Source organism: Chlamydotis macqueenii, chromosome 6 (assembly GCF_036417535.1).
Source record: "Chlamydotis macqueenii isolate bChlMac1 chromosome 6, bChlMac1.mat, whole genome shotgun sequence".
Classification (NCBI taxonomy): Eukaryota; Metazoa; Chordata; class Aves; order Otidiformes; family Otididae; genus Chlamydotis; species Chlamydotis macqueenii.
Genome location: NC_141561.1, coordinates 35,298,132 through 35,323,875, shown reverse-complemented (window position 1 = coordinate 35,323,875; position 25,744 = coordinate 35,298,132). Strand labels below are relative to the sequence as shown.

The 25,744-nt window shown below is 34.9% G+C and overlaps 1 long non-coding RNA gene across 1 annotated transcript in view; it reads right to left on the bottom strand.

Annotated features, from left to right (window-relative positions):
* LOC147600250 (uncharacterized) overlaps positions 1–25,744 on the bottom strand; it is a 154,929-nt gene that overhangs the window by 1,592 nt on the left and 127,593 nt on the right. The gene's annotated exons all lie outside the window — the stretch shown is intronic.

The following is a 25,744-nucleotide window of genomic DNA, read 5'->3' as shown; positions in this document are numbered from 1 at the left end:
AGTTACACTGTGCTTCATGTGGCTCAGTTGGACTTGTTCTGATGCTATTGTTTTCTTCTGAGTTTTCTGAGTTTCTGTGAGCCATAATTAGTTCACCTGACATCAATACCACTCAACACACCAGTGTGATCCTGACCCTGCCACAGGGACAGGCTGCTTCTTGCAAACGCATTTCAGGTGACACCATTTAGCACAGTGGACTACAGCACTCAGATGTCTGATGAATAACTGAAGTGTTAATTAGGCAAGTACTCTGATGATTGAATTTCATACATATCATGGAGCTCTAATAATATCTTCTTATTTTAATAGTTGCAGTCAGTTTGGCTCCACTACATAGATGGTATTCTCACAATGTGTTATGGTTGTTTATAACATTCAAAGAACCTTCTGTCATTACTCTCTGTAATAGGCCAGCTGTGCTTAGGAAGCAGTTCAGTGGAGGAGTATTCCAGAGGTAGTTAAATACCATTCAGTAAAAGTGAATTTCAGACAATTCTTGAACTACATATATTTAAACTCCCTTTAGCACTTATTTTTTTTTTTCCTCCATTTTAATCACTGCCCCTGGGCTTGATTCTTTTCTGCCCATTCAGGATGGTCTGCAAAATATTTGAGATTACATGAGGGAGACAGTTGCCTTGCCCGCTCCCTTCCCTGCTTTCACCCCACATCCTCTTGTCCAATCTGCAAAGAAGATGGACAGCTTTGAAAGACAGGCCAAGAAGTGTCCCCTCTTTGTGCCTTGCTTTTGGCTGCTTTAGTGACCAGGACAGAAGGAATACTCTAAGGATGGAAGACATTCCTTCCTGTCATTGCTTCTGGCACTGCCATGTCCCACCCCTAGAAAGTGTGCTCAAAGTCCTAGACCTCTGCTCTCAGCCTTGTCCCTCCTCAGAAGATGACATATTGCCCTGGGGACTCTGCAGCTGTTCCTAAGGGTGAAGGACTGAAAAGTGCTGCATAAGCAATAAGACAAACATCTTAATGGCAATAATCATACTATTCAGAAAAAAAATAAAACTCAAGTGTTTGTGGCAGTAATGCAGTGGTATAATGTATTCCAGATTTATTCAATGTACTTGCTACTCTCTCTCAGCTCTAGCAATTATCAATAATCCTCCCCTCATGGACTTTGTACAAATTTTCCTCACAGGAAATACATTCATAACTAGTATTTGTTTACAGTTATAGAGATATGAGTAAATTATATTATGGCATTCTTCATAAAGCCTGTATGCCACATAAAACAGCAAGTATAACTTTCAGTCATGTCACTTCCTGTTACTCAGACTGTGAAAAGCATGACAAAATTAATCACTTCTTGTTAGTCTCCATATTAAATACTGTACAAACATATGAATAAACAAAAAAAAATTCATGTTATTCTTGTCCATGCAAAGTACACATTTGAGTCCTAAGAGCTTTATTCATTTATTTTATTTAGATAATCTTACTCGGTGTGTGCTCACTCCCTTTTCCTGATGGTATTTCTGAGCTCTTGAAGAATCACTGACTTCGAGACACAAGAGTATAAAGGACAGCCACCACCATAGCTCGATTAACCAACGGCATCATGTAAGTATTCTCACCCTGCCTGACTGTTTACTGAAAGTGGTATTACCAAACTGAGTTTACACCTACTGTAAGCCTCCTGTTCAGTTTGAGGGTAATTTCCCTGTATTTTTTAAACATGTAATAGAGTACAAAGAAATTCAGGGAAGACTAGTAATGACCTCTGCAGTAGCAAGGGAGTTGCCAACACTTTCTCAAATTACACATTTGATTCCCCTAATACTTAACATGTTCCCTTCTGCTTCTTAAGAAAGTAGTAGTACATATCTTGAGAGCTATATGATGAATTCCTAAGTGATGCTGGAAACAGCAAAGTTGTTTATATTAGCCTCCAGCATTTTGAGCTGGAGCATTTAGATTAGAAATTAGGAAAACATTTTTTACGATGCAAGTTACAGAACACTGGAACAGGTTGCCCAGAAAGGTGGTGGAGGCCCCATCCCTGGAAACATTCAAGGCCAGGCTGGATGAGGCTCTGAGCAACCTGATCTGGTCAGGGATGTCCCTGCTCCTTGCAGGGGGGTTGGACTAGATGACCTTTGAAGGTCCCTTCCAACCCTAACCATTCTATGATTCTATAACAGTTGTTCTGTTTCCATTAGATACCAGACATATCACAGTGACAAACTTAAAAAAACACTAAACTCAAGCAGCGCACACAAAGCTGAAAATCTATGTAGCTTCACGCTAATGAAATGTGTCTTAATGCTAATATCTTTGTAGAAAAACTACTGTGGAAATTAAAGGTAAAAGAATGCTGCTATGGGACCCAGATTGGTATTAAAATCTAAGGGCTATTTGCTAATAAAATACTAATAATGCCACATGGAGAAGTCCCAGGATAAAACACATTTTTAGTGTATTTATGCACTTCCATATGTGCAGAGCTCACCAGTTTAATTACAATAAATATGTTTGTATCTTTCTTTGTTCACCAAGCACTTCCCAATTACATGACACTGACACTAAGTTGGGCACTTTTGCTGTATTTGCTAGTTTTGATTGATTTCACATGAAGAGTAATAAATACAAATGATGTCTTTCATATTCCTTCTCAGCATGTTTGAATATTACTGCTTTTACTCTGAAAATTTACTCTGTTGCTTGTGCCATGCATATATTTCACTGTGGGAAACATGAGTTAATGTTATTAATCAAATTACTTGGTATATGCAATAGAAACAATGCTATCTAATTTTGTGATAAATACAACCTACAAGAGGGAAGAGACAGAACTCTCAATTTTCATATTATGCTTTGAAACAGCAATGAAAATGATACTCTAAAAGTGACAGCTTGGCTGTCTTAAAGAATAAAACTCTGTCTGTGAAGATGATGGAGGGGGAGAACCACGCTGTTTTCACAGTACTCCTCATTCTTGCCCAATTCATTTCACAGCAGCTATTGATAGGCATTTAGTCATTATTGGTCTCTGTTATATTTATACTAGTTATATGAAGGATAAAATTACAGTTGTTACAGAATTGTCCAGAAATTAGACTTTCATAGCTCAAGTGCTCAAGATAAACAATTACTTCATTAATGTAGTCCTCAATTTTTTGCCCTTCAATTTCTCTTCTCTTAATTAGGTAATGCTCAGATTGAACGAGGCCACCTTCTATGAGCTTGTGCCATCAACTGACTCATCCTTATTGCTTCTTAATGAAATCCACCCCCCCTAAAGAAGGCACTGCTCTTGATGGTGCAATCTCTGATATACAGTAAATTACCAATTTTGATGGCCAGTAGAAGGTCAAGCAAGTGAATATCAGTTTTTCTAGATTAAATGGTATGACACACCCCGTGTGAACACATACAGTGTATACAAAGTAAAGAAACTATCTCAGACTATCCTCTGTAAGAAATGAAAGCCTCCTTAAATGGAGTAAAATAGGTTTATGTATCTTGTTTCTTGAGATGTCTAGTAAGTCAAGGTGAGTGTAAAGTGAGTGCAATAAAAGTGTTCTATTAATTTTCAAACATAGCCTGTGACAATTTAGTAATCTCTCTTGTTCTACTGCCTAGTAACTGGGATTTTCAGATTTTTTTTTTTTTTGTTCCATATAAGAGCCTTCGAAATAATCTGGAATTAGGAGTGGCTGATGATGATACAGTTTGGGAATATAATAAAAAAAATTGGTGGTGCATCAGTATACTAGTGAAAAAATATCTTATTTAGAGCTTTATTTAAAGACGGAATGACGGTCTGTTAGAGTACCTTTTGAATAACTTTTCATATACCATAATTCTGGTATAACTTCAAATGCTTAACTAACTTTCTTTTAATCTGCAAATTAACATGGCTTTGGATTTGGTGGAAAAAATGCTGTGTGAAAAACTCCTTGTTGAAATTGATTATCAGTTACTGATAGGCATTCAAAGCAAATAATTTGAAACGAGGACAAACGGCTAGCTCAACTTTGTGCAAAATAGCTTATCTGGTATAAAACCACATTCTGCCTAGACTGCAGTACACTATCTATTTTATCTCTAAACTTAAAAGAGATACTATTGCTGCTGCTGAAATTCTGCCTATATTAGCATATAGAAGGCAAACATGCTGGCTTTAATAGTACTGCATGTTAACAAATATTTTTTGTACTGATCTATGCACCACTTGAACTAGAAGCTAAAGAAAACCTGTCTTTATGCTGCATGAAAACAGCAGTAGCCATCTCATTTTCCATGAGGTATTAAAAGATAAGAATAATATTTTAAAGATGATTCATGGTCAATAGAAAGATCCCTTTTTTCCTAATGAAAATCTGCTATTTTTTAGTTTAAAACAAGAGGGGGGGAAAAAAAAATCACTATTTGTTTTCTATCTCTTTCAAGATGATAGAAAATGCAGTGAGTAAATTACTATGGTGGTACTCAGGATGACATCACAGATTTATTAACTGAGATCATGATTATTTTGTGTGGAATAAGACAAACACTTTCTGCATTTTGATTTCCTTTTGGCAAAATGAGGAGTATAACTTCCCTATTTTTCTACTGTATTTTTAGGATAATTAAATTTAATATTATATTAAATACATCACCAACTACATTTGTGAAGTGACAATAGCAACATAACGACTGATATACTTGCATTAAATGTACAGAGGATATGATGAATTCAGATACCATGGCTACCCTGAGAGAGAGACATTTCCTAATCTTCCATGAAATCATATTGTAAATTCTCAGGGGCAGTTCCTATTCCTAGCCCGATAAGCATTAAAACTTTCTGCCTAACTGTTCATAACCTTGAGAATTTCAGTTACTTGTATTTTGGTTGAAATGCTTTTAATAAACACAAAGTACTTTATAATTTGAATGTTAAATTTCATTCAGCCTATATACGTCTGGAAGGGAGCACAGTTATATGAAATAAAAAGTGGGTGGAGTGAAAAAGACCAAGTAAGTGATAAAAAGCATTACATGAGAGTCAGACTACGTAATAAAGGCAGTATACCTACGTATGAATTTTCTGTCTGTTTATTAGAGCATGCATCTGTGTTCTGTAACAGAACTAAAACTCGGGGCAGGGAGAAGAGAAGTAAGGCATGTTATTAGGTTAAGGTTTGTGGAAGTAAGGTACAGAAACACAGTAATTGATAAGACAATGCTCCAGTTCTATTAAGGCTAACTTTTTTTTTTTCCCCTGTAGCTTCTTCACTGCCTAAAGCTTCCATTAATATTTTTTCACTCTTAACCTCTTTCCAGGGCAAATATTTTCACAGGCTTCTTGATAGTATCAGCAATCACTGATCCTGGCACAGGAACTGAGGAACAGAAGCTTTTGTAGTGTTTTCCATTGATATAACCACCCATTCCTTTTCTTTCTTGGCAAGGACTAATTAAAAACAAAACAGTGACTCAAACTAGAGAGTCTCAATTTTTAAGTAAGTTGCCTTCAATACAGTACTAACAGGACATTTATCTTTTTGGAGATCGATGCATTCCTAAAAAAAAAAAAAAAAAAAAAGGAAGAGGAGAAAGGTCAGTAATTTGTGGTTCTTGCTAACGCTTTGCTCCCCAGCTTCACACACTGCTATATTAAAGCACAGCAAATTCTCTTCCAACAGAACTTGCAATTTCTGGGACTCTTCTCCACTTACAATTTAACTCTTTTGATAATAGGACAAAGAATATAGCCGAAGTAAGGGCAAGAAACAAGCAAAATTGTGTCCTACACAGTTAATTTCTGGTACAAAAATAATATTTACTGTCATTATAAATAATAAATAACTACTTGTTTCTATATTTGCTATCCATAAAGAATAGAAGAAAAGATTAAAAACTATAGAATGTTATTCTTATGGGAAAAGCAGATTTACTTCTTGTGAATGGATTCAAAATTCAAGTGATCACCTACTTCATACTGAGTAGAAATGGCCAGTTAGAATAAAAATTATAGGTTTTTTTAGATCAATATGAAGAAAAAATATTTACCAAATATTTTTTGCCGTGCCAAGTCTATTTCAGCAAGCCACAAATGATACTATTGGATGAGAAAAAAAAAAAACCAAACCTCCACAACCTTTCTCCCTTTTCAAAGAGTTTTCACAGAATCAGGTCAAAACCAAGTTCTTCTAAATTATCTATTAGTATTTAAGGAGTATCTTTAGGACAAGCATTTTCACTGCTAAAAAAACACATTGTTGAAAACTGTAAGAGTGCACAAACAGCTCTTCTCTCAAGTCACTCAGTCTTCTATCTTTTTCATGTTGAAACTATGTGGAAAATCATTCATTTACAGACCATCAACCATTGTTTACTCTGTAACTGCATATACCCAACACACAATTACTCCACAGACAAATGCCATTTTGGCAACAGACCTAAAAGCCTCTTAGCTCTGTGCTTCATCCATGACTACAGTCCCGCCACATCACCAAAGATTTAATATTATTCAATGTTGTGCAGAAACATTAGTCAAGGATGAATGTGATATGGATCAAAGCATCTTCATGGGTTTTGAAAGTGGATGCATGGAGTGGTTACATGAAAATTAATATGATTTATCTTTGTGAAACTATTTTGATTACCAGAGAAAAACTTGACTTGGAAGTCACAAAGAAAACAAAGATGTTAAAATATTTTTTTTTCTTGCTTTAATCTTTTATGCCTCAATTAATAAACCTGTTCTCCCATTGACCTTCATTACATGAAAGCAATACATTTCTTAACTAGCAATAACATGTACTGTACCAAATCAAGACACTACTTGTTAAAGAAATCTACTGTCTCTTTAGCATTACTTTACAGATGAATTTTCCTTAGTTTGTTTCAGCATTTTGCCTAGGTACTGGTTCATTAATCTCTTGAGAACTTGATAAAATGTTAATAATGCTAATCCTGATAGTACGTAATAGTAGTTATGTACACAGAAAGCATAGTAGAAAGAAAATATTCAGAATACCATATAAATGCATAATCTTCTTACTGCTATTATTTTACTGTTTGTTTATAATTGTTGCTTTACTGTAATATACAAAGCTTAGCAGTACAGGAACAGTTATATAGATGGCAAGGTAGTTAACCCGGTACATAGTAAGGAATTTTACAGTTTAGCATCCTAGTTACAAAAGAAAAAAAAATGATATATTTTTAAAATTTGTTTTATTATATTGAAACCATTTCCCAGTATTTAGATTTCCAGTTATTTTCTTCATACATGTAACAGTCTTAAGAAAAAATTAAGCAATTATGGAGTCATTTCAATTCCAAGACCTTCTACATTATATAATTCCCCTCCACATCCCTTTGTCTGCCAGTAGCAGCACCTCAAGGAATGTGTATTTTAGTTTCTTTGAGCATCTTTATTTGGGAAGCATAGTATTCATTTTGCAAACTACTTACAGATAAAGCTGAGGGTATTTAAACCAAAGTAATGTTGGAAATTAACATAGGCACATGTTTGACAGCAACAAATAGCTCAAGTTTGAGTTTTATTTAAAATAAATAAATTGTAACACAGTTTGGTTTAATGAATGGCTCATTAGTGGTTGTGGGATCTGTATCCCCTATTTTGCCACTAATTTATTGGATGATTGTGGCTGAATTGCTTTCACTTTTATTGCTGCTGTTTACCCATCTTTTTCCCTCCTTCTCATTCTTGTCTATTTAAGACTATAAAGTCTCTTAATGGGTGTAGTCTGAGTTCTCAAAGCTATAAAGCCTCCATATTACATTCTAATACTGTAATTATTTGACTTTGGAGAAAACAAAATCAATTTAATGAATTCTTATTCCCCTCTCATTTTTTTCTCGGTCACCTGTTTTTGCTCCTGACTGATCTCTTATTGGGCCAGAATACTATGTTTGTAGCTGTGATGCGAACTAAACTTGGTTAAAAAAAAGAGTAATTTTAGAGAAACACTTTAAAAGCCAAATCAGTTCAGTGTTCCAGTATACAATTCCTGTCTCAATAATTATTTTGCCCATCTAAACACGTTCTGTAGTTGTATTTGAATATCATGGTCCTCATTTCCTATCTTGAACTTCCATATGACCTATATAATGAAGTGCTAAACTTCTGTTTATTTCACTCTGAGATTCACCTGAGTTACAGATAAAGTATATAAACAATGATCAATGTATCAGAGATATTGCCAATGTTGTATTTCCAGGTAAGTTATATGTGATTATCAGACAGAAATTTATATTTTCAGGGATTTCAACTAGGTAATTTCCCCAGGTACTGGGAGGTAATAGATGATGTTTGACTCAAAACATTTTTTTTTTTTTCCTAAAGGAATTTGTATATTTAGCTCTTATTTTTTTTTTACGTTCTGTTAACTGAAGTTTAAAGTTTTATGCATAGGTCAACAATAATGGACAGTCCTGTTGGATAGCATGTCACAAGGAAAGAAAATTAATATTGTTGCTCTTTACCTATCCATTACAATTTAAGAAGCAGAATAAGGTATTCTGCTGATGTTTCTTCCTCATTCTGAAAATCTCTTATTTAGAGCTATTTAAAATACTTATGCTAACGGCCATTGTTGACACAAAAACAAGTTAATATGAATTATCTATGGTTAAATGGTAACCTAAAATTAGAATAAATTTTTAGTGAGAAGTGCAAGAATAATCTAGAAATGCCTTCTTATAAGATCAGGGATATAGAAATGTGTCTAGATTTAAGCAAAGAATGTTTATGTACAACTTTATTTGCTGCCAGAACGAGAAGATTTAGGAGCCTACAAGTTCCTACATTGCTTTATTACTCTAGAGGGCTGTATATTCAATGAGTTGAAAAAATAAATTTCCATTTTGATAGCAACAAAATAGGAGTGAGCATGATTTATATTTATCCTAAGCATGGAGGTTTTTTCCTAATTTTTTAGTTTGAGTGTTTCTAGGATATCCTAGGTTGAGATTTAGAAGGAGAAAGATCTGTGATAGCCTGAGCCAATGAAACTGAATCTCATGCTCACTAGCCAAAGTAGGATATTAAATTCAAATAACTTTGCCTTCGATAATATACAGCAAAGCATTCTCTTTTTAATTATACTGCTCCTTTAAAGCTGCTTATCTAAATAAATCTTTGTAAATTTATGTAGCATGTGTAGAATACATATTTGGCCTTATAAAATATTTGTTATATAAATTAACTTTTGCACAGTGATACTGATTAACACAAACTGAGATTAAATGTGACTATACAACAAGTTGTGAAAAATTCTCTTAACTGATTTACCTGAAGAAAAAGTTCAAAATCCAAAGACAAACTGGTTATTTTAATAGATGAACACTAAAAATAGTATCTCTCTCTATATATATTATGTTGCTACTTCCTGTACTTGTCATGCATACATTTCTAAAGAACAGAATGATTTCTGTATGAATAAAAGAGCATAATTCACAGCTAAGCTTTTTGACAGCTACTGCTAGTCCATTTCTTTGCAAAAAAGCCACCATGTAATTTTTAACTTTTGTTGATTTCACTTACACCCTAATGGAGATCAAAAAGTTAATTGCTCTAGTAATTGCAACTTAATCAATAGGAAAAAAAATAAATCTGTCATTTACACATGTTTTTATAATACATCAGATTCAGTAATCTTGCTATTCTGGAAAGAGTGAGTCTTATTGCAAAGAAGCAACTGATCAAGTAGGTTTTCTTGTAGCTTTCAGATAGTAATTATACTTTCGTATTTAATGTATCGCAGCAATTATTTTCAGTTCTGTAAAGTTACTTGTCATTCTTCTCTGGAACACTGGATTGCAACATGAAGGAGGAAAAAAAATTAAATTAGAAGCATGCTCTATAATTAAAAAAAGAGACAAAAATAAAAAAGTGTTCTTTCCAAAGAGCACTGGACATCACAGAGAAAGGTCTAAAAGGACAACTTTAGAAGCAGTAGGGTGAAACAGCACAAATGAAACTTTTAGGATGAACATTAGGAATGTTTTCCTAACACTAAGATCTGCTAAATTCTAAATAGTCTCCCTGAGGAAATAGCTTTAGCCCATTTAATAGAAATAGGACAAAACACTTGATAGCATATTGTAACAAGTCTATATTGAACGTAATGATGAAAATGCGTTTGTTCTGTTTTTAAATATCTGAGAAAAAAAGGAGGAAATAAAAAACCCCTCTTGTAGCATACGTCTGAGCTTCAAGGATGGATGGAGTAGATTGATCTGTATACCTAGAAATACATAAGCTCTTCCTCTGCACTTATGTGCTTCAAAATACTTCTGTGCTTGAAGACAAGCAAGAGAGTTGCAGGTCTCAGAAGTATTAATCTCAGTGTTATTTTTCATAATTTTTTTTGAGTAATCATTTCACATGAATGACTCCAAGCATCATTATATCAGATATTTTGTAATACTATCTATACTGCAAAATTATATCTTCCAGTACAAGTATACACAGTCATTAACTTCATCCAGCCATTATACTATACTCTTTAGTGTTCTGTTTTCTATCATAGAAATTTACATTAAAAATAAAAAAAATACTTTTATTTTCAAAGATACTTAAGTGACACCAGAAAATCAACTCTTTTATGATTAAAATCTTTCTAAATCTAGGTTTCCACTCTGTGGTCTTCAGGTTTTTATTTTTATTTTTATTTTTTATTTTTATTTTTATTTTATTTTATTATTTTTCTTTTATTAAAAAGAAAGGATAGAAGGCTAGATTCAAATGTTCCTTTCAAGAAAGTGAGTGTTCTTTCATTGTATGTTGTTTCTAATAGAACTACAAGAAGCGTATGAAAATTACATGCCAATACAACATTATTATACTTAAGGGAAGATAATCCTCTAAACATGAATGAGCAGTTCTCTGGTAGTGATTTTCATTGACCCTGAGGGATGGTTTTCTTTTAATTCCACCTAATGATCTGGCTATAATATCAGTTTTTTCATTTCCACACAAATTAGCTCTTGTATAACTAGAATACGAAAGGGATGAGGGCAAGCATAAACAGATCCAATTTCCACATCACCAGAGGTAACAGAAAACAGTACCTTCATTTAGGAAAGATTTTTTTAAAATTAGAATTTTACTGTAAAATAGTACAAAGCAACTTTAATGAATGATTTCTCATAGGCACATTCTCAAATTTGTATGCAAAGAAGGAAAAAGGAAAAGGAAAGGTGAACGCACAAAGTCTCTCTTATTTATAGATGCATTTATACTGGATGAGATTTTACTGTCCCTTCAAAGCAAGGGATGTATTTTTAGCATTGCCCCAGTGGAGGGTTACTAACACAGAGCCAGCCATGTGCTCACATGATGAAGACTGTTTTTACTCTAGTGAAGCTGCCCTAAAGTAGACTAGCTGAGGATATGATTCTGATCCAAAAATCCATCAAAGTCAGTGAGACATCACTATGACTATTAGCTGAGTTATAACAGAATTAAATGCCTTGCCTAAAATCACACAGAAAATGTGTGGTAGCCAAGGTCTGAATCAGAGTAATTTAAGTATTACATCAGCATCACTGGCATCAAATTTAAGATCTTCTACTATTTTTTTTTTCTTTAGTTTACACAAAGATCAAGCAAAATCACAGTCACTAAAGAACAAGCCAAAAGCTCACGCTGATCTCTCTTTGCTTCTCTGGGAAGTGAAAATGAGCCATAATGAAAACCATGAAAACTCTATAAAGACATATGAACTCAGACATAAAAGTATCCTGAAATACAAGGGAATTCATGTAGGAAATAAAGACAAACTGTGCCAGAGACAAGCATCTTCAGATTACTTCTTGTAGAGTATTTAAATTGTATACAGTAAATTTCTTTTTTTTTTTTTTTTTTTTTTCCTGCCTACTTCAGCAGTGCCTTAGATGTGAAGGTAGCTGTCAAAGACACAAATCCTGTGGGATGATAACTGTCTTGTTGCTTTAATCAAAGATACGGAACTTTAAATCTTAGGTAACTCAGAAAGAGTCTGGTATCATGCTATCGATTGTGTTGTCTGTTTCTTTGAGTGTGGAATGAAAAGTGTGTCTCCTTCATATTACAGGCAAATCTGTGTTCCTTTGCATTTTAATTTCTGTTATTATAAGGTATTCTTGTTCCTAAACTTCTAATGAAGAACTGCAGATGACAAATCCCTTCATGGCAACCTACAATTTAACATCACTTGTTACAGCTTTTACATTTGGTTAGGTATACTTTGCCTCTACTGCTTTTGTTAAAGAATTTACTGTGGTTTTCCAAAAGCCTATCTTTTACCCAAGTGCCGCCCAGATTGTCTAACTTCATATTCATTACATTGTGTGTTATCAGACATTATAATGTTAAGCATACTACATCTGGCAAAAGCACAGTTTGCAGAAGTAATAGCCTCTCCCAGCATCGTATCTTCCAGTGAAAAAGAGAAAGAGGATCAGAGAATTGTGTTTATAAAATTAAAATACAGTATTTTTTCCAATCAGCATAAACAAATGCATGTTTTGGCTCAGGGGAGTAATTCTTGTTAGGTCACCAAAGCCATTCTGTTTTACTTGATGTCATATGAAGACAAAACTCAGCATCAATCATCTGCTGTTCATCTGAAGCAAGCATAAAAACACCATAAAGCCAATTTAAAAGTGCAATTCTTCAGAGAGTGGTATTTATATATCAAAATGACATTTAGCTATGGACTTCAGCATATTTTTTTCTATTGCTTTAGAACTACTTCTACAACTACTAAGTGATTCTGAGATTTATATTCAACTTTCAAATCATGCAGTCATACTGTAAAATAATTTTTTTATTCCTAGGATTTCCCTTTTGAATTTGTCTATGTCTAACTTATGCTAGCTCTTTATAAATAAGAGCATGAAATCTCCTATAATTGAACTAAACACGTGGTCTCCTCCTCTATTTCATCATTTTAGCTCCTTGTTTTTCTTAAAGCCTATGGTTCAAACAGAAACCACTGATCTTGACTTTTGACTGAAAATACTTCTCTCCGCAGCAGCTATCGGCTATTTGTTCCGTGCTCACTAAATGCTTCATCAACATTGTCTTTAAACTTATTTAGCTTTCCAAATTCTCTATTGGTATTTGCAGTACTATCTGGACAACATTATATAGAAAATCTCCCAGGTTTTTGAGTTCTGATAGAAAAACTGCAATGCAGTTTACCATATCAAAACGTATAGAGTATTAGTCTATACAAGTTAATGAGGACCCTGGTTCTGCAGAGATCTCTTAATAAATTTTCCTATCTTCATTTCTCTGCCGAATGTGTAACTTCTGTTATGCTTTATTATGTTTTGTTTTCATTTACTTAGCTGACTTTCTTTCATTTACTCAGCTTTAATTGAAATATTCCCAAAATTTGGGTGAGAGAAAAACAACTAAACAAAGATTGGTGAAGAAAAAAACCTCATATTATGAATGAATAAAAGCAAAGCATTATTGTAAAGACTTGTTGCAAATTCATCATCCCTGCTAACTCTTTAGGGAAAACTGAACATTTTAAATGAGTGTGATTCAAGCTTAGGAGAAAATGAGAGCATCTACGCATATATATTTGATATCTAATAAATCAACTGGGAAAAAATGGTTTTTAACTGATTATGTGTATGAAACACTGCATTAGCAAGTAAGATTAGAGGTCTCACTCCATTTGAAGCAGACTTATCAGCTAAAATATTCATCACTGACATAAGCAGTGATAAAATTGTGATAAAATTTTATCTGCAACTTACAGATTTTAGAAAAAGTGGTGACATGAAGCTACCTATCAAGGAGATGAAATTTGCAGGTTAAGTATACATAGCAGAGAAAGTGAGTAGGAATTTATTCCACAATACAAGTCAGATTACACTGGTGAAGAATGGAGTCCTTATTGACTTGTGCAGTGACTGGTGCAAGTGAGATCACTACCTGCCTCAGGCATGATAACGCGATATAAAAACTCGTCATATAACATTATTTGTTTATAACAAAAAGCAGAAAAATGAAAAAGATAACTTGGTCTTAACAGAGTAATGTATTTAATGTGCTTTTTGGAATAGTATTCATCTGTCATAAGATGTCCCTCTGAGATATGATTGATGACATTTTTGATACGAAAGGCATCAAAATACATTTCCTGCCTTCAACAAACTTTAGTTCAAGCTCATTCTCAGCCAAACATAGTGTCTTTGCAGGTAGCCCCCTTTGATGCCTGTTTTTATTCCATGAATAAATCCGGGCCTTCACAGTTTAATTACATGCCATGTATAGCACATAAGACATTTTTCATAGTGTTCATTCTTGATGATTGGCAGTAGCAGTACTACTATACAGCAGATTTGTGTGGAGCCAGGTAGTACCTTTCTAAACAGCAATCATTACATATTTGGGTACTACTAGGGCAGATGCCTTTTGGGAGCTTCGCTGCCTCTCTTGATTATTTTTCAAATACCTTAGCCTCAGGGACACCTGCAGAAAAGCTCTTGCATGAGCTGCAAACTCTGCAGTTCAGGCAAATTCTGATTCATTGCCCCTAGCTGTCCACTTCAATAACTCACTAAGACTAAATACAGACACACACAAAAGACTGTCATTGATTATGCAGGAAAGGGTTAACTTGACTGTTCTCACAAAACTCAGCAGCTGGCAGAAGACTCAAGAGGAAGGACAGACCTTGGTCTCTCATTATTTCAATTAAAATCTAAAAATCACAGAATATCTTCCCTTCCTTCAAAGAGCTTATCAAATTAATGAAGCTATGATTACTTCCATGCATTCTACAGTTTCTTTTTTTTTACAGCTTTTTCAATTTTTTTTTCTTTAAAATGGATCCTTTTAAAATCAAGTATACATACCTCCTGTGCTGAATGTGCTTATTAAAAATCAAGCTGTCTAAAATACCTCATGTAACTCAAAATTTCAGAATACCCTATGTCTAAAGAGGTACATTTATCAGAGCTGAATACTCTGTTAATCCCTGTGCAGAGGACACAAAAGAAATTAAATGTCAGTTACTTAGAAACTGGAATTGATCAACCCCATATATAATTATACTTTGAAAAATAAAATAGGAAGAAAGTGTGCCTTTGACATATTGTGGGCTGCAAAGGAGCTTATAGTTAATAAAGGAATTTTCTTTAAAAGTTGGTTTCACATAGCACAGATTAGGAGTCCTGTTAGCTCAACACTCTCTAGGAACAAGATGTACCTCCGCAGGTAATCATCTGTCTTGTCAAGGACCACCAGACTTCATTTGGTTTGGATCTACTGTTAGCTAGTTTTATTTTATGCCTCTTATTTTTTGCATCTCAAAGGAAAGTAAGAGTTGATTCCTATTCACCTTCTCATCCTTCTGTTGCTAAAAACAAAAAGTGCGTATGCTATCCAGACTAATCCATCTTGTTAGTATGGATAAAATTAATTCAAATTTTAATTTAAATCTATGAGTGCTGTTCTGCAGTATTTCTGCTCATTCATCCACCTACAGGTATGGCCTGTGGGGGATAAAATAGAGGAAATACATAGAGGAAGAGTTACAGAAATTCATTGGTGAGAAAAACTTACAGTAATTCGTTTCTAAGGTTACCTCCTGCCATAACTTATTTCTCTAACCCCTGCTTTTCTGTCTGTGATAACGTGGAGAGAGGCTTGCAATTTTTAGGGAATACCATTTCCTTCAGCAGCTCCCAAGAAAAGTGCTGTACTGAGGAAAGGTAAAGCTCCTCCAACAGTCTCAGTTATTCTCAGTAGGACAGAAGATTAATTTGTTAAGATTTACTAGAATAAAAGGGAAAGTTTCTCATGTTTTTTGGTCTTTTTGTTAGAGATTCATCTGGGCAAGCAAGGGAGAGAGGCAAGCAAAATCTGGGTCACATACACAGAGTCAGGCTTGCAAGGGAGCTGAAAGTAATCTCCAATTTAAGTTTCTTGTGCCATTTTTTTTATACAGATCCAATGTGAAATTGCAGCTTCAGGAAGCATTAGGAGATCCATATAGCTCAGGCCCATGTACAGTTATGACATGTCAAAGTATGACAGGCTTATATATAGTTTTGAGACTTAAATCCACTCCATTTAATCACTTGGAGTTATATCTAATTCTAGGCAGATAAACAACTGCACTAAAGTTGTTGAAAACATTATACACATGGTTGCATACTTGATGAATAGGAAGTCTTCCATGAAAAAGAGAGATGAGTTGTCTTCCAATGCTATTGTAATAATTTATCAATATGGTAGCATTTATCAAGACAGTATAAATACAGTCTCAATCAAGTATGGTATGAATACAAGCTGGGTAATGAAAGAATTGATTGCAGCCCTGCCAAGAAAGACTTGAGGGTACTGGTGGATGAAAAGCTGGACGTGAGCCTGCAATGTGTGCTCGCAGCCCAGAAACCCAACTGCATCCTGGGCTGTGTCAAAAGAAGCACGGCCAGCAGGTCAAGGGAGGTGATTCTGCCCCTCTACTCCTCTCATCATAGATCATATTCTACTGATGGGAGAGGTGGTAGGAGTCTTTCTGAAGTCCCACTCTAGGGGGTCTCTCACACCTAGCAACAACAACAACAAAAAAATCAACAATATTTGACATACAGAAATATTTTCAAAGACATTGAAACTGACTACTCGAGAGAGCTATTTTTTACTTTTTATCTTTCAAAGTAGGTGACTATTTTTATTGCCACTGAGTATCCAAAAGGACATCTGGTGTGCTCAGATGCCAATGCAATCAGACAGTGCTCTCAGAAGAGAGATGCTAGGTGTCTCTTCCTGTGAGATGGTATGGGAAATAGAAACAAACTTGTTTTCTAATTCTCAAAAATAACGTATTTTCTGGCATGGAATCAGAAGTAGTATGATTTAAGAATCAGCATCTTTATACAGAACATGACCAAGAAGTTAGTTTTACTTTTGATATATTCATGTAAGTGTAAGGATTCAGCTTAAGAACTATAATATATATTACTCAATAGCCATTTTACACATTTAGATAGAGTGGTAAAAGATTAGTGAAAGAGGATTGAAACGAGGTTAATTTACTACACACACAGCTTGGATTGCTAACAATAAATATGATTAATGAGGACCAGCTTATAAAGAAGCAGAACTAAATCAGCATAGCCCTTCTGAATGAACGTTCAGTTTGTCCCAAGAGGGAAATAGCTTTTGTGTCCTACTTGAGCCACATGGACTCTGAAAGCTTTATGAGAAAAGTCTTTCATGTACCAACTTTATTCTTCTTCACATATTCTAGTTTCAACTCAAACAGCTGATTATAAAAAAAAAAGAAAGAACTAAAAATAGATTAAAAAACAGTTGAGAGATTCATTAAGGTACATAAATTAATTTTTAACTCCATGCGCATTTCTTGAAAGCACTGAACTGCAAATATTATGGTTAGGCAATAGTAATCTGTGTCAAAGTCATAAGAAATGTCAAAAACAAATAACAAGAGCCATAGTTCAGAACTTTATTACAATGAATGTGCCTAAAGATGCCATCCCTAAGGAATGGCTGCATTGTGACCTAGGAAGCTTTAGGCAAGCATCTTCTCCTCAGATTCTGCCAAAGCACTTGGCAAGGAGCAGGAGCACTGAAAATGTAAACCTGTACTTCACTTTTCCATTCCCCAGATCACTAGGTTGCCCACAGACTAGTTCAGACTCTAGTAATTAGTGCTGACCTATTAAGAAGAGTTACAAAACTTTCTAGAAATTGTTGAAATTTAAGAACCTTGTCTCCTGCATCAACATGTGGAGAAGCAAGAGAACCACCCCTCTCAACTTGTGATTTATTCATGCCAAGAAAAGCAATTCTCCAGTAATACCTCACACCCCTCAACTGCCCCCAAACCCAGTTACTATAAACAGAAGAAAATAAAAAGAGTACCATTAGCTGAGACCGCAGGCCAAGAACGAGGCCTGTTATTTTAAAATAAGTATGAAGGCAAAAGCAAATAATTTTATTAGAAATCATTAAAAGATTATGATGAAGGTAGTTACTTAAATATATTTGTAAATAACTACAAAAATCATGCATTTACTTATGGGATGATACCTCCACTCTATTTGCAGTCTGATTTTGCTAATTTTACACTCAAATACTTGGGATGTTCTGCAAGCATCTGCAGAATGTCCTCCATAGGTAAAGCTATACTTATTCCATTCTTTGTTTTGGTACAGCATATACAGAACTGCACAACTGACTAGATGCACCGTAATTATATTTCACTTTATTTCTTTGGCTTCTTCTGAAGTCACCAATTTTTAATAATGTCAGTGAATCAATACCCTGAATCATGACTGCATTATGTACACTAAAAACAAAGTGCAAATATAGCACAAAATTTCTCCCTGGTTACTAACAAAAGTTAGAGACTAGGCCATAAACTGATGGCCTAATTTTTTTTTCAGTAGTAGTTTTTCTATTACAGTAATAAGATCTACCTTTTATTTCCTCACCAGTCCCTAAAATGTAACTTTCAGCCTTAAACTGATACTGCAGCACACAGTCTCAGAGTAGTGATCTTGGCAGCTACAGCTACATGTTGAATGACAGGTATGTCAGAAGTAATCACATATGAGCTCTCCAAGATGAAGGCAGGTAACCACATTTAACACAGCAATAGCCTACAGAATACATTGGCTGATGGCTTGGACACAGAGCTGCAATAGCACTCCTAGAGCAGTCTTTTGTTGGGGTGATCCTAACACGTGTTCAGACTTTAAGATAAGAGATGCAGAAGAAATGGAAAACAGTTTAAGAGACACCAATGTATCCTTTTCAATCCACTGAACATAACTTTAGCAATGGGCTTGGTGTCAAAACAGACTGAGAAAAGAAAATATGGTGTTTACCAAAACTGCACAGGGCTCTAGAACAAGCAGGTATACAGGCAGAATATGGTGAATAAATACAGAAACCTGAGTTTACCTTTAAGCAGGCCCTTCAACAAGTTAAGACTAGGCCTACTTTAAAGCTGAACAAATAAAAATGGATTTTGTTTAAATAGAAACAAATAGGAACCCAAATGAATGTACCAAGCTACACTGCACCCTTTTAAAAACTGTGGAAAAAGCCATGGACTAATATTATACTATTAGAGAACAATCTACAAAAGGGTGAGACAGGAAAATGCTGGGTTTTAGCTCCAGAGAGAACCACAAGATTATAAAAATGGATTGCAGCAAACATTCAACTTTAATGAAAAATGTAGAAATAACATAATCAAAGCCTGAAAGACCAGTTTTCACAATAGGAGATGAGAATCTGAAGTATTTACGGACTGTTTCTAAAAGAGACATATATTGTGTACAGTAAGACTGAACAATATACCTGACAAACCACGAAGATGAAATTCTAGCACTGCAAATGAAACTTTCTCAGTAACACATTTTTTTTTTTCTGGCACTGTTAGGGAGTCCAGGAGCTGCTGGACTGCTGGTACAGATTCTGGTGGAAACATCTATGTGCCATGTAAGTAACTGCCCTATTTGGGAGGCTCAGATAAGTCTTTTATACTAACTTTTTAAAGAATTAGGATGTGCAAACTGTCTGCATTGTCCTGGGCTTCTAGGAAAAGTGGTATAAAATTGAAAAACTGCAAGCCTGAGTAAAGCCTTAAGAAATGTATTCATCTGTAACATACAAGTACTGAAACACTATGCTGAACATCACAACCATGCAATTCTCCATTTTGCAGCTTCATTTTTTTTGAGGCAGCCACGTTTACCTAGTTATACTGTAATCTGTGCCATTTCAGAGAAAACTTTATTCTTTTCTGGCATAAGAGCTGCAAAACTTTTAAAAATTTAAATACCTTCTGCTACAAAGAAATATTACATCAGTTTGAACTGCTGACAGAACATATAAAACCCCCACATTTTCCATGCCACCAAAAACTCTTAAACAACAGGCAAGTTTCTATTGCTGGAATAGGTCAGACTTCTGATAAATGTTCAGAAAGAGCAGGAAACAAGACAGGTAGGTGACTATATTAAAATATAGTACAAATACAGAAAATGCACCCATGTATCAATACAGCAACTGTTTCCCGATAGATTTCTATTATTTCCGAAAATGTATCAGCCTGTGATATTCTTAGACGTGTTGGTTTAAACAAGTACATAAACAGATACAGCATTCATTCCAATTTTCTGAAAATGATACCAAAGATAAAACAAGAAATGAAACATCTCTTAAGTCAGGAGTCAGAGTGCAGTACTTACAAACTGTTAAGAAGAAGAAACAAATCCAAAAGGAAAAAAACCATCAAATTCACAAAGGAAAATTTCTGTTGACTAATGCGTGAGTTGGAAAAGGAAAATATAACAAAAATACTCCTATGTGCCGTCTTTATTCTTTCCTGTGACTGTGAACACAGCCTTTTAAGGTTACAAAAGGTTGTGTTCACAACTGTCTATCTGAAGAGCAAGGCTTGATGTGTGAGCCAGCTCTCACTTTCAAGCTGAGCTTTTCCCATGAAGCCAGTGAGTGTGTGTGTCCACATCCAGCCTACGCACATAAAAAATGTACAGGTTTCTGAGATTAGGATTTGCACATCAACACAACCCTAAACAAAATGGAAAAAGTAATTTGCATTTTTGACTACAAAATATAGGCAAATACCTATGCACAGAAATCACACTATTTGAAGCATACAATACTGATAACAAGAAAGCCAATTTATGATTTTAGAGTTTATGATAACAAAATGCATTATTTCAGTCTTTGTCATTTACCTCCAAGGACCTAAACTGGAAAACAGTTGTATACAGGAAGCATATGTTGTTTTAAAAGTATTTCAGTACAAACAAAACATATATACCAATTGAAATGCCAAAATTCCTGCTAGTATGACCCTCTGAACTGCAAAACAGTACCCCTGTGGGACAATAGTGATTTTTTCTTCCCATAAACTTCATGATTTATTTTCATTCTTGACCCTTAAAGTTAATTGCGAAATGACCCATTTTATCCTGGTTGCAGTCTAAAAAACATTTAACTAGAACCATTTATATAAAAAGATTAAAATCTCTCGGTTTTAAACTAAGATTGCATGATTGCAGATTCAGCCCGTGTTGCGTGCAGGCAAATCTCTTGCTGAAGTAAGACTCTCAGTTTATTTGGCAGCAAAAAATAGACAGGATTATACCCACATTGCTTTTGGAAATGATTCTACAATCTTTCTGTATGAAATAAATGAGAATTCCAATCTTTCTGTTTATATTGGCCTTTTTTTTCCCACTTCACTCACAAAATAGGATCATGCAGGCAAGTTGGGTGATGTGTTACTACACTTCAGCTTTCAAAATCTTTTGCACTATTTTTCTTCAAAGAGCAGATTTTTCTCCTAGCTATGTTACCAGCTTTTCCAGAAGTTGTAAGAGTCACATGCTTGTAATGGAGGTAAAAGGCTTTTGCTATAGAGCATAAACAAATCAAAGACTTTTTACGTGTTTTGGAAATTTTAGATGCTGGTGTACAGCTATAGTTTGTGACACTGGTGGAATACGGTTCTTGAAAATTGTCTGGTAAACTGTGCCAGTTATTGTGATGTCAATCTGAGCTCTTTCACAAATACATAGATTAATTACTTTATTTTTATTAGTTTATATCCTTTCAATTTGGAATATCAGGTTTATATTCATAGAATCATAGAATGGTTTGGGCTGGAAGGGACCTTCAAAGGCCACCTAGTCCAACCCCCTGCCAGGAGCAGGGACATCTCCAACCAGATCAGGTTGCTCAGAGCCCCATCCGACCTGGCCTGGAACGTTTCCAGGGATGGGGCATCCACCACCTCTCTGGGCAACCTGTTGCAGTGCTCTACAACCCTCAGTATAAAATTTTTTTTCCTAATATCTAATCTATATCGACCTCCCTCTATTTTGAAACCATTACCCCTAGTCCTGTCGCAACAGGTCCTACTGAACAGTCTCTCCTCATTCCATGCAGGTTTCCACATAAATCACAGACTTTCCACATAGCATTTTTAATAGAAATGACAGTAAAAGTATGAAGTGGGCACAATAAAAAAAAAAAAAAAAAAAAAAAGAAGAAGAAAAAGGAGTTTTTCACCAAACTTCAAGTTGGAAAATGAGACTATTTGCAAATAAATTACACAAAATTGACCTTTTTTAACCTTATATGTACTAAAACATAAGCCCCTTTTCTGCAACTTTGACAGATAAGAAAAAAATCTTTAAGGCAAATACTTTATAATAACAAAACTCTGTCCCAACCTTCTTTACAAATGAACTGCTGGCATGTTCCTCTCTTGTACTAGTACCTTATCTGCTGAATCCCAATTTTCTGAACAGTATCTGAGGTTTCTCAAGTAGTTCAGAAAAGTGAGACTGAGAGGAGATTTTAATTTAATGTTCTTACCACACTGAATCAGAAGTGCCTCACAATAGAGTAATACATAGCTCTCACTTTACTACCTACCCCATAACTGAGTCTCTGATGGCTGTTAAAAATCAGCAGGGACCTGAAACTGGCAGGTGTGATATTTAATGTGTGTGCAGTCACATTCCAAACAAATAGCTGTGCTCAAGAAACAAACTAGTTATTCTTCTGAATAAAAGTATCTGAATCTGTACTTACAGTCCATTTTGGACCGCAGAAGAGATACTCCTTTGAAAGACTGTCTGTACAGTGCATCATGTTTGTTTAGACATTATTGTCAGCCTTTCTACAAAAAATCATAGATCTTGCTCTTGCTAGGAATCAAGTGGAATACCAAGGGCAAGATACTGCTTTCAATGCCGCAGTACTGCTGTGCCATAAACAGCTAATAGTCCAAATTTTTCAATTAGTCTAACTACATTATGGCCACATTCTGACACAGTAATCAGATAAATTCAGCAAGCAAGAGGAAGCTGGGTCAGATGCAAGCTACATGCAAAAACAACAGCTCCAGTTTGTTCAGAGTTTAAATCGCAGGCAAACCTTGAACTATGCATTCATGTCAAGCACTACACAACAGTTAAGGGATGCTGTGGGAGATACCCTTTAACAATAAACAGGAAACCTACTGTATATTCCTAGACAAACTTGACGGAGGGAAAATCAGCCTTTTGGCAACTTTTCATAAAAACAAAACAAAAATATTTCTTCCCTGAAAGGTAACCAGGAGCCGCTCTCTGTGCTACCTTACTGCATGTGTTCATTCCATTTGTGCTGTTCGTTATGCAATACCTCGGAAAATTGGCAAATTCCAGGTGGCAGATGACTGAAGAGTTATAATGGAATCTCCATCCTATGTGATACTTTGTAAAGATACACTGAATCTCAGGGTTGATTACTAAACCTGGGAGATGGTAGCTTTTAACAGCTTAAAGTAGATTGAAAGCTTTTATGGCTGAGCTATAGCAAGAAAACAGCTCTATAATTTATTAGCAAACCAGGTCAGAGTATCTTTATGGTACCTGTGTTATACTATAGCTTGAATACAGCTCAGAAAGCTGTGTCTAAATAGGATTTGAAAATGGAATGGATTTTAATTCTATAAAGCTGCAAAACTTAAAAATTTGGCCTAGACATAGTCTAACATGCTCTCTTTGGCATGGATGAATTTGAATGTTGTATATTAGAAACTGACATCCCATTCCCTCCTCTCAACATATTGCCTCTTTTATATTCAACTGTAATAAATGCAACATGCAAAATAAATACTATAAGAACACTCCAGCCATTTTTCTCCAAAATATGAAGGTAAATCTTTATCTGTTCAGCCTATATTTCTAAAACCTAGATGCATAACAGATTAGGCAGGTGCCATAGTCTCTCTACAAGGGCTAATAGCTCCTGACAAGTGGTGCAGTAAAGTATCTTCCCCGATACACCTTTTCATGGCAGTAGAACAGGCAACCACAGTTTCACAATTTGTTCAATTTTCATATTACAATACTCAAGAAGAATGTCAATACTATACATATTAACATCTATAGATTTAATAATTTTTCCTAATTATCATAGTTTGCAGAAAAATAATACTGATATTTGAGCTATTACACTACAGTTTCCACTAAAAGTCATTGTGGCATGAGGACTGTGGCAAATACCTCCAAAACTCAGGAGAATGTCTGTTGCTGCTTTCCATATGAGGTTGGTGGAAATATACTTGCATTCACTCTGATCTGTGGAGTTATACTGACATAAAGGAGAATAAGACTGACACTTATGTGATGAGAAGTAGAATTAGGAAAATACAAAAAAGATTTCCTAGAACTCTTCAAATCAGTAATTCCATGTTCAACTTGAGTATCTGTAAGAAAGATATTATTTTGAAGTGTCCATTATACCGTCTTGCTGTTTAGACACTCGAGAACTATCATCCTATGTAAATGACTGAAGGAAAACCTGGCTTAACAGCACTACTTTTCACAGAGATATTGTGAACACCTTGTGTTGCTGGTTACATCTCCCTGTGTGCATAAGTGTTACAAAACAAAATATAAACTCCTATTTCTCACTTGATCCCCCTCTGCTGAGCAGAAATCAGTTCAGTGTTTCTTCTTAGAATGAAAGAAAAAACAAAACATTTTAACTGTTTGGTCATCTGCCTTGTGGATGATTTCTTCATCCTTTTCACACACGTTCTGCAGGCATGGTTTCTGAACACTGCTAATCAACGCAGCTACCATCTGCCATTTCATTTTCCTCAGGAGATGGTATGGTGGGCTTGTACAATCTTGTTTACATACTGATTTTTTTTCTTTAAGTTAACATCCTTCTATAAAATAGTCATGACCTGACTTCTCAAATTTAGGTAACTGCAGTCATTATTGAAAAAGTAACATATGACACTAATTTAAAGGGAACACAAATGGGTCTTTGAATATTTATGTACCTCTCTGAAGTATAAAGTGATAATACAACACTGATTATCAGAGATTTTTAATTTAATTTGTGGATTTTAAGTTAAGCTTCACCAGATTAAAAATCAACAGCAAACAACAAAACAAACAGCTGCAACTACAGCTACTACTTTGTAGCTACTTCAGCTTGACTCTCCCTAACTTGTGTGAGATCACATCCATAACTCTGAAATTACGTAAAACAATACCTTTTACAAAGTGAGAAGTTGTGCAGTTGGGAAGGGGGAAGAACAGAGAGAAAGACAGTGCTTAGGAGGACATGAATTTCTTAACAACAAATATTCATTTGAAAAACAGCAGGTGCTGAAGAGTAATAAAAATTGTGTAGAAAGCTGAAATGAATACAAATGTTGTGAACACACTAAAGCGTCTGGTGGTTCTATTCTCAAGGAGGCTACTTGACCAACATTACTCTGCAGCTAGCATAAACTATTAATCGGAATTAAATATTTAGTTCTGCCATATCTGAGTTAGGGTCCTTTGTGAGCCCACCTTTTAATAAATTGCCAGTTCTAAAGCAATATCACAATATCATTAATCTACTATGGCCAGGTGGTGTCCTCATCACAATGTGAGTTTTGCATAATACAGCAGAACGCTCTCAAGAGGTTCTATGGTTTCACGATTTAAATTATCTTTGAACTGTATGACCACTATGCACAATTAGAAATAAATTTTGACATCTTTAGAAAGCCAGATCATAAAGACAGGTGCACTTTAAGGTCAACTGAAAATGTTTTACTGCAGTGGCACATGTTTAAGCCTCTTAGATAAATAAACAACAGCTTAAAGCAAATATTATTTATAGTATTTAATACCATATGCCTCCAAGAATGACAACATGTGTCAAAATACCTTATGTGTTAGAGAAACA